Source organism: Cupressus sempervirens, chromosome 2, assembly GCF_028749045.1.
Source record: "Cupressus sempervirens isolate cs-2001-9-10 chromosome 2, ASM2874904v1, whole genome shotgun sequence".
NCBI lineage: Eukaryota > Viridiplantae > Streptophyta > Pinopsida > Cupressales > Cupressaceae > Cupressus > Cupressus sempervirens.
In genome coordinates this window covers 192,860,206-192,870,968 of record NC_143119.1, presented here as the reverse complement: position 1 = coordinate 192,870,968, position 10,763 = coordinate 192,860,206, and the positions used below count along the sequence as shown (strand labels likewise).

The 10,763-nt window shown below is 39.0% G+C and overlaps 1 long non-coding RNA gene across 2 annotated transcripts; it reads left to right on the top strand.

The window, feature by feature from the left end:
• The first annotated feature begins 740 nt into the window (after positions 1 to 740).
• Positions 741 to 9,859, top strand: LOC149571732 (uncharacterized). 2 transcript variants are annotated; one of them, XR_016358676.1, is made up of 2 exons: positions 741 to 963; positions 9,311 to 9,859. It is a non-coding gene; the product is annotated as an uncharacterized LOC149571732 (long non-coding RNA). The 2 variants fall into 2 exon arrangements; XR_016358674.1 differs by lacking the exon at positions 741 to 963 and adding an exon at positions 7,883 to 8,735.
• The last annotated feature ends 904 nt before the right edge of the window (positions 9,860 to 10,763 follow it).

The following is a 10,763-nucleotide window of genomic DNA, read 5'->3' as shown; positions in this document are numbered from 1 at the left end:
TTCACACCATCCTCATTTCAAATATACTCACACCATTTCCATTCAAATATTCTCACACTTCATTCTTTCACACCATCCTCATTTCAAATATGCTCACACCATTTCCATTCAAATATTCTCACACCATTCTTATTTCAAGTACTCTCGTGCCATTTCTGTTTCATATATTCTCTAATGCCAACTGTATGGGAAGAAAGGGAAGAGATAAACCGAATGCACTAAATCCCATACAGTAGAACTTTCAAAAGTCATAGCCAAACCGCAACTAGATTATCATACTGAATCATCAAGAAAAGATGGTTTGAAGGACGCAGAGGTTTTCCTACACTACTGATTCCATTGGTACAAACTCTAGACATACCATGTCTGTAACACATTGCAATAGACATAGAGAAAAGAAGAATGTGTGGGGAACAAACATATATGTTATTTGAAACAGCTCAACTTCATACACATTTCATGATGGACGCTGCGACAAAACACTCAAAGAACCACATCATTTCCAAGTATATATAATGAATAGCATCGAAGGGCTTAACTTGTAATGGGTTCCTTTGGGAAAATTCAATTTGGGTTATTGGGCAGCTGCGATTTGTAGCTGAGGGAAAAATTATAGAGAAAAAAATGACCGAAAAAATGTGTTCCTCACTTGTTTGAAGTCGGTGCAAAATGGTGTTTTACAACATGTAATTATTAGAGAGAAAATTCGATGGAAAAATTTGTTTCTCGATGGCCATCCACTATGCAATTGTACCACCATTGTCTTTATTGGAATTCTCTCCCCTCAATGAAGGAGGAAATTCCAATGCCTTAGTGCTGCTTGTCATTGAGGGGGGAGAACTCCAATGCCTGAGTGCTGCTTGTCAAAGAGGCAGTGGCAATATGAATGCATAGTGGATGGCCATTGATATTATAAGATAGATTTCAGGTTTGAATCTCGAGAGTGGCTAAATGGGTTGACAGGTATTTCACTCAATCATTTTGTTCCTAAGCGTAGAATTAATTGTATATAAAAAATTTATCAGCCACATTTACAGTAGCAGATCTCGTAATCTGATTGAGGTTTTGCATGTTCGGACTAGGGCACGGTAGCAAGGTTTTTTTGATATTTTTTGGCAGAAGTTTGAGATTGCTTTGATCTTGGTTCAGCATTTGTTTGTTGGGTTCTTATGGCCGCGAGCGGGGTCTCTAGGAGTCTCATTCTTGTTGGAGCCTCTAGTTGTGATGGATCTTCTCCCAGGGTGAGGTCACAGGAGAAAGAGCCATTTTATGTTAGCGAGCCCCAAAAGTTAAATAAAGTTAATGGCTGTTTTTTGCATAGTCAAGATCGGCCTGTGCTGGTAATTCCTCCGGAAGCAATAATGGAAGATGTGGACTATTTAGCCACACATGCATTAATATGCAAGTTTCTTGGTATCCGGATTTCTCTGTTGGTTCTGGAAACTTGGATTCGCCGTTCATGGCAAGTGGAAGGGGATATGGATATTATGTTGGCTGGTAATAGCTACTTTTCGGTGAATTTCTCTTGCATGTCAGATCGGAATTGGGTCTTTGAGGGAGGCCCATATTTTTATGACAGGGTAGGTCTTTTTGTCAAACCCTGGCATACGAGGTTTAATTCTGCTGAGGATCTTCCTTCAAGGGTTCTTGTTTGGGTCCACCTGTCGTGGCTTCCTTTGAAGTTTTGGCACGAGGATATCCTACGACAGATTGCTGTTGTTCTTGAAAAGTCGACTGCTATAGCACATCAATCACTAGACAAAAAGATTATTTCTTATGCCTGTATTTGTGTTGAAATTGATTTAAATAATCCTTTGCCAAATTCTTTAGAAATTTGCCTAGGCTCTTCTTCTTGGATCCAACAGCTAGACTATGAATCTATTCCCTTCTGTTGCCACATTTGTCATGCATATGGTCATTTATAGTGCCAATGCCCTCTAGCCCCTCAAGCCTCCAAAGGAAATGGTACCCTTGGTGGGTTCTCTAGCCCAAGGATGGCCAATGATGGTAAGGAGAATGGTCAAACTGTTAGTATTGGAAAAGAAAATGTTTAGATAGATAGTATAGGTAAAGGGAAAGCTCAAATGAACACTTCAAGTCAAGGGCAAGGGCCATCCAGTACTACCGAACCTGATAAAGATGGTTTTATCCTGGCTCGAAACTGTGCTAAGGGGTGGGGTCAGAAGCGATCTCATCTAGATCGACAAGTGGACCCAGGGTTCAATCGTTTTGAAGTTCTTGACAACATGGTCATAGAAGAAGGTATTCCTACAGAGGCTCAGTGTGTAACTATTGGCTCATAGGGGAGGAGTTCTATTCTTAGTGGCAACCAGGATGTTGCAACTCAGTAGATGCTAGAGACTTCTATTGGCCCTGAGTCTGGTGGCCTTGTGGTTTCTCCTACTCGACAGGAAAAGGATGTTCTTCTGGCAAATTTGGTTAAAGATGTGTTTGCCTTTGGTAAAGGAAAGGGATCTTCTCTTGCTTTGGGCTTGATGCAAAGACCATTTAAGAAAGTCTCTTTTGCTACTCCCTCAAGAGTTGGGTAAAAGAAGGATTAGGAAAAAATTAAACTTACAGGAGATTTACTAGTAAAGTCTAGGGTTGTCAGAATCTTGGATGAGCATTTTACCCACTCTACTCAATGATTATTCTCTTATGGAATGTGAGGGGGTTGAATAGCATCCCCAAACAAAAAGCTATTCATGAGCTGGTGGCTAATCATTCTCCAAATATCCTTTGTATCCAGGAGACCAAGCTTTCAGTGGACTCCATGTTTAGATGTGCTCCTAAAATTTGGTTTCTAGGTCAATGTCAGTGTGTTGGTGCTTTGGGGAGCTCTAGTGGTCTTGCCATTTGCTGGGATCCTAGGAAAGTTATGCCACTTTACTGGGTCTCTTACCTCTTGGCTCTCTCAATGGTTGCATCCTCTTTAGAAACTGGAAAGATGATTCGTGTTACTAATGTGTATGCTCCTATTGATCTCCTTGGCAAGCTCAAGCTCTAGGAACATATTAGGCATGTCAAAAGCTATCATCCTTTCTTGCCTTGGATTTGGCTGGAGATTTCAACTCTGTTCTCAATTTGGAGGAGAAGAGGGGTGGGCTGGCTTGCTTGGGTCCTTCTTTTGAGCTTCTTTGCCAAAATATTGATCTTTACATCTCTCTAATGTCAAACCTCTAGTTCCTTGTTTCTTGCTTCTAGAATTGTCGCTCTCTTTCTCTCTCTTCTGAAATTCTTGATTCGAGAGGTTCTGACCATTGGCCTATTAAGCTCACAGCTAGTTATGTTGCTATCCCCAAGAAGCCTCCATCTAAGTTCTAGCTGATGTGGCTTTGAGACTCTTCTCTTCATGACTTAATGGCTCACTGGTGGAGACAGGTAGGCCCTGCCTATGACACTGCTGTGTTCTCCTTCTCTAAAAAACTTCAATATGTTAAAAGGAAGTTAAAGCATTGGAATGGGAATTGTTTTAGTAATCTCCACATTATGAAGAAGAGGGCTCAAGATTGTCTTGATGTTATTATTAGGCAGATTTGGGATCTGGGTTTTTCTGAAGCTCTTGGCACGGCAGAATCTCGAGCTTCTACTTATTTAGTTGAGTGGGATCTTAGAGAAGAAATTTATTGGAAAGAGAAGGCTCAAGTTGACTAGCTTCAGAAAGGGGACAAGAACAACACATTTTTCCATAAATCTATGTAGGCTCCTTGTAATAGAAGTTACATTTTTTCTCTTGTTACTTCTAATGGGATGCATCTAACCTCCTCTCAAGCTGTGTCCAGGGAAGCTATTCAACTTTACTCTGCTCTCTTTTTAGAAGACTTACCTCCAGCGGAGATTGAGGAGAATACAATCTTGTCCTATATTGCCTCTATTAGAGGGAGATGAATGACTCTCTTATGAGGCCAATTAGTATGTCTGACTTGGAGGGGGTGGTCTTCAGCGTGCAGAAAGGCAAAGCTCTAGGGCCTGATGGCTTCACTGTTGAATTCTTTCAAGAATTTTGGGATATTATCAATCATGACCTTTTGGATGTGGTTTAGGAGTCCTATTTCAACAAAGAAATGCTCTGGGCCTTGAATGCTACTTTCTTAGTCCTTATTCCGAAAAAGGAAGAGGCTAATCAGCTAGACTTCTTTAGGCCTATTGCTCTTTGTAATGTGGTCTATAAAATCATTAGTAAGCTCTTAGTAGAGAGGCTTAAAGGTTGGCTTCCCATGGTTATCTCTGAGGAACAAGATGGTTTTGTGGCTAGAAAACAAATTTTGGATGAGGTGGTTATTGCCTCCGAAGCTATTCACTCTATGTGTACTTCTAGGTAATGTGTCATTTTCATAAGCTTGATATGGCTAAGGCTTATGATAGAGTCAATTGGGATTTCTTGCAAAAAGTTTTTTTGGCTTTTGGCTTCAGTCAGGAATAGGTTAGATGGGTTCTTAGTTGTGTTACTACTCCTTCCTACTTGGTCCTTCTTAATGGTGAACCCTCAGAGCTTTTTGGGGCATCTAGAGGTCTTTTCCAAGGAGATCCCCTCTCTCCTTATTTATTTATCATTATGGGTAAGGGACTTGGTAGACTTATCAAGTTTCATGTTTCCCAAAATTTGATTCAAGGATGGCAATAGAAAAATGGTTTGCCTACTCTTTCCCACCTCTAGTTTGTTGATGATATAGCCCTTGCTGGGAGAGCTCGGATTCGGGAAGCTAAAGCCTTTTGGCTCACCTTGGATACTTATTTAGCTACCTCTAGGCAGAAAATTAATGACCAGAAATCCTCTATTTTTTTCTTCAATAGTCCTGAGCCTATCTAGTGGAGGATTGCTAATATCCTAAGATTTCAGATTAAGTGTCTCCCTCTGACTTACTTGGGGGTCCCTATTGTGGTGGATAGATAGCCTAGGCTTTTCTGGCAAAGCTTGCTCAACAAAATTTGACAAAAAGTCAATCATTGGACTCATGGGTGGCTCTCTACTACTGGCAGGGTGACACTCTTTCAATCTGTGATTCATGCCCTTCCCATATACAGAAGCATGGTTCAGGCTGCCTCAGTGTATTTTCTTAAGGAATTTGATGCTCTCTCTCACCAATTTCTTTGGAGTGGTAATTTGTAAAATACCAAATAGAGCCTCATCAATTGAGATACCGTTTGGAGGCCAAAAAGGAAGGAGGCCTCGGCCTTCATTCTGCTGTCTTGTGCAATCAAGCTCTTGCTACCAAGCTCTATTAGCATTGGTGTTCTAGTATATCTTAGCTTTGGGTCCATATCCCGTCACACAAGCATTTACTTGGTGTTGAACCTTTTGATATTTCCAAATTTTCTCTTGAGGGAAGAGGCTCTATGGTGTGGAATACCCTCAAGATTGGTGCTCACTTGGTGAAGAGAAGTTTATTTTAGAGTGATTCTTGGAATGGGCATCCTCCTCTGTTATCCTCTCATCCACACTTGTAGTCTCTTTGTGATTTTTTCCTCTCTATTGGATAGAATAAGGTGACTCATTATAAGGAGGCTTATAACCTAGGCCTTGCTGTGGGTTACAGATGGAAGAATTCTTCTGATTGGCCGTTGGGTGGCTCTGTGGGAGATTGGTTGGAACTATCTCAGATATTGGCTTCTAGGGAGTGCAACTCTCTGTAGGAACTTGATGTTTTGACTTGGGGAGGTGCTTCTTTTGGCAAGTATTTTGTTTCTTTAGGGTACCTTGCACTGATGAAGCAACTTTTTGGCGAGGTGGAGGTCTCCTGGTGGAAGAAAGTTTGTAATAGTTTTTCATGGCCCAAGTGTAACTTTTTCCTCTGGATTCTGGTTTACAATCGTTGTCTTACTTGGGAGAATCTCTACAAGTGAGGCTTCTAGGGGCCTTCCATTCGTGTTTTATGCCACAATAGTGAAGAGACTATTTCTCACTTTTTTTTCAAGTGCCCCTTTGCCAAATAGATTTTGCACTTCTGGTGGAGTGTGTGGGGATGCACGTGCTAGCATGTTTCCTCTTTATTTGAATTCTGGGACCATTTGGGCCATCCCCCTTCCAAGACTTCTTTTCTTTGGGTTGCTTAGACTATTGGCCCCTCCCTTATTTTATGGCATGTTTGGCTTGAGATGAATAGGAGGATCTTACATGATGTGTAGTTTGAGATCAGGTACCTGTGGGGGAAATTTGTTAATTCTCTTCATGAAACGCTCCTAGCTAAATGTGACATTGGTGGAGGTTTGGATCTTAGAGATGCTGGTATTTACTCACACCTTTTCTTTCCTCTTCAAGGCAGCACTCTCTCGGTCCCCCACAACCGCTTTGGAAATAGAGCTAGGCAACACTCTCACCGTGTTAATCGTGAGGGGCATTGGTCTCCTCCTAAGGCGGGCATTCTTAAAATCAACACTGATGGTTCTTCTCGAAAAAATCCTGATTCGGCTGGTATTGGGGGAGTTGGGCATGATAGTTCTGGTGATATTCAGTTTCTATTTTCTATATACAAGGGTTACCATACTAATAACCTCATGGAAGCCCTAGCTATCTTGGTTCTAGTGGAACAGTGCTATCAACGTGGCTGGAAAAGAATTATTTGTGATACTGACTTGCAGGTGGTTGTGAAGTTATTGAATAGAAGGAACCTTGTGCATGTGGATTGGCATTTGGCTATAGTTATTCAACAAATCATTCAGTTATGCAATTCTCTAGATTCTATGTCTTTTATGCTTATCCCTTGTGAGTGGAATGGTGTGGCTGATTTTCTGGCTAAATGGGCCTCTGAGTCAGAGGCCGGCTTGGAACATTATTGATCATAAGATGCTTCCCCTTGATTTATCTCAGATGCTGGTTCAACTTGTGGACCAGGATAAAGCTTTGTAGTTCTCTTCGTTTCTTGTGTTGTTTTGCTCTTTTTGGTATTCAATAAAATTTTTACCCTTCTTTTAATTCAGCAGATCTCGTAACAAAGACATTGTGAATACAGGTTTGCTTCTTACCTTACTCTAATGAGTTATTTTATGAGCGTTTTCTTTTCTGTTATTTTCAATTCACTTGTTCAAAATTGTGAACCACCGTTTTTATCATGAATTACAGGCTACCCTTGATAGCGAGGAGACTAATTTTATCTCTACGTAGAATTCCTTAAATCTGTTTTGTAGTCATCTAAAACCACTGTTTTATCTCTACGTGGATTTCTTATAAAACTGTTTTATCCCTCTCTCTTCGTGACATGCCTCAAGATTGTTTTTGCATAGTGGTCATCTACTCTGGTTCAAGCAGTTCACATACCCTATCTATGCGTGCACATTTTATATGCACACCTAATCTGACTATTAAAAATGGCTTTGTGCACTGAGAGTGTCAGGGAAGAATCGAAAGCAATAGTTGCACAAGTTTTGTAACTAATAAATCAGCTGAAAAGGGCTTTACAGCCAGACTTCCTTGACAAGACTATTCAATGTTATAAACATAGTAATATAGCATAGGGACATTTAGGTTTCGATCAATTGAGTGAGATGCCTAATGTAATGAAAATGGTGGTTAGTATTCTACACCATATGATTTATTTTCAATGTTGAATGGTTAAAACTTTCAAGCTACGTCGTAAATGATAATGGTGAATCTCTGTATGAAACAACAATAAGACATAAGATAAATTATATCATATAGTCTTCAATAAATGGATAAACCTAAATGAGTGGTGAAGAGGATTCTGTTGACTGTAGCATTGAGAAGAATGACAATATTTCCTATCCACAGTAAACTCATTGAAAAGGAGCACTCCAGCTTTGAGAAGGACAGTTCGAAAGAGGAAGACCAATGAGAAAGCTTACTTGGAAAAGTGATGTTTTGCTTCTCCACCCACTCATAAAGCTTATCCACAAGCCTCTCATTCCATTTCATGCTTGGAATGTATTCCTTGCTAACCCTTCTATAGTAACCAGAATTCAGAGCGGTTCCCCCTCCTAAAACTCTTTCTAATCTTTTTTTCACTGTGCACTACTTTCTTATTTGGTTTTTTGGTGATTGCTTTTGCTTTGATTGTAACTTAAGAGAATAAAGGGGGGATATCTTGGTAGTGTGTGTGTGTTTGAGAAGGATTTATTGAGCGGTGTTTTTGAGAATGGTAGGTTGAAAGAGTTGGATGGCGATGTTAGTGGCCCTTTAGATTTCCCTCATTGTCCAGCGATAAGATTAAGAGCATACACTCTATTTCCTTTTACAAACTGCTGCTATTAATTCTCAACCTTTTCAGCCAATTTTAAATGAGGCATTTCCTTGTTCATTTGGAGTTTCTCGTTTTTTAATCGTGAGTTCAAAAAATGTGCCTAGACCTGGGAACAAACTAACAAAGGAGACAGGGGGCTCAAATCTCCAAAAACCAAATTTTCTATGCTAAAAATTAAGCATTGTTCTTTGATTGATTATTATTTCTGAGAATGAAGGGCATATTTGCGTAATCGTATTGATGTTATGACCTTCAAAAATAGTATTCCCTATTTTCTGTTATTCATAAGAATCCCTTGATTGTTTACTGCAGTTGTTGTGGTTAAAAGACATTCACAACAACAGAAAATACGCTAAATGCTAGGATAATTGAGGGCATGGATTACATCTACTCATGGATGAGTTGGGGTGTTAAGGATATGGTTTTTGATTCATTCTGTTGGGAATTATCATGTTGAGATATCTTACTAGCCTCTGTTGGCACATCTACAGGCCTGATGCTGTTGCAAAGCACTTGCTGGCAGTTAGCATAAACCTTCACGTATTATTATATTGTACTCAGTCTTTCTTTTGCGATCATATTACTCTAACTTGCACTTCTATAAGCTTTTCTGTTATGGGAGGATTGTTTTTCATTATTTTGATGTGGTGTCTTTGACATCGGGAAAAATGTTTCTTTTTAATTAAAATCTATGTTAGCTATGCAAAAATAATGCAGTCATTGGAAAGGAATTGCTCAAATTGCAAAGTTTTACAAGTGTTATGGATGAATTGGTACAGATATATATTAGGTGAGCAAAAATAATGCAGTCATTAGAAAGAGATTGCTAAACTTGCAAAATTCTACAAGTGTCGTGGATGAATTGGTAGACATAGTTTGCAGTGTTATGGATGAATTGGTTTAGATATATATTAGGTGAGCAAAAATAATGCAGTCGTTAGAAAGAGATTACTAAACTGCAAAATTCTACAAGTGTCATGGATGAATTGGTACAGACATAGTTTGCATTGTGGTGTATAATTTGATAAAGCAGGACATTCTCTTAGACTCCTTATTTTTGTATCTCAATATGTCTCTGTAAATCTCTGAAATTAAAATTCATCCTTTCTCTGCAGATTGTGGAGGCTGTGAAACTGGGTATAATGTGGGTTGTTGGCTATGATCATACCTTCAATTTTGACATTATTTTGACTTGCACAAGCTATTCATTTCTAATATAATGGAGTATGCTTTTTTCTGTTGGTGAAGCATAACGGTTCTGGAAGAAACATGGACATACAACTAGCTGGCAAGTCCACAGAACTTTGTGACTTCTACACAAATATGGTTGCATTCTAGCTCTGGTCTACCGGCTTGGACCATCCATGTGATGAATTTACAAGCTGGCTAATTTCATGGAATATGTGGTTGAGACCATTTGCTATGGGAGAGAGATCTTTATGTTGTTTGTACTAGAAAGTACATATACCTGGATTAGGGAGAAGGTCATTCGCTGGACTAGCCTATTACTGGTGCAATTTTTTTTGTCGAAGTACGTCTGTTGGGCTTAATTTTTGTCTTCATTCCTATACCAGTGGTGGTATATATTCAATAATGTACAGATATTATACAATTATATTATACATGCTTTACCTCATGGAGGCACAAGTGAGTTTTGGTCATAATTTTACATATTTGGCAGAACTGGATTGTAGAATAAAGTTTGTTTCTCATGCACAATTTTTGTCTCGAGACTGGGGTGCCCACCAAAGTAATTTTTGCTTCTATGCTGAAGATCTACATTTGTCTGGGAAAAATCAGTATCTTATTGCTTCTTTGCAAACGTGTGTAAGCAAATGAATTTTCCTATCAAGTATCCTTAAATCAAGCAACATCAACCAAGGGAGTCCCAATTCAAATAGTTTGTCTTTCATCACTGCTGACCTGTAGAGCTAGGTTGGATATATGCGAGTTGACTGTTTATGAATTACGTGAAAGTTTCAGTTGAGAAAAGCATTCAATGACATGAGAATTATAGAATAATAAAGCATTTCTTCGTGTTTGGCTTATATGTAAATACATGGGCTTGCAAAAAATGATATCGTATTGATTCCCATCTATCTTCGATTTTGGGACTTTTGAGCATTTTATCATATTTATTGTGAACTCAAGCCCATGAGTTATCTGTGTTATGGGAATGGCATAGCCCTATCAGGGAAAAATACTGCTTCGGTGGCTTCTCTGATTTGCAGTGAAATAATAACTTACTTCTTGCAACTCCAGATCTGGATGTTTAGTTATTTGAATTACCCTCAGGCTTCATGTATTGTTAGGCGTGAATAGTTTATTGAGTACTTTATGTCTGTGTTTGGTTCAAGTTTTGGACGAGGTTGCCCAAAATCTTCAGAATAAATCTTCAATAGCCATTTTGGCATGAGCTTATAATAATGATTTATACGAATCATCATGATATTGATTTCATCTAGTGATTTAACCAAATAAATACAGAACAAAAAAAATCCTGAAATTGGCAAGAAATAGCTAATAATGTTCATGTGGAAGTTTGTAAAAAGAATTGTTCGTTAGTTG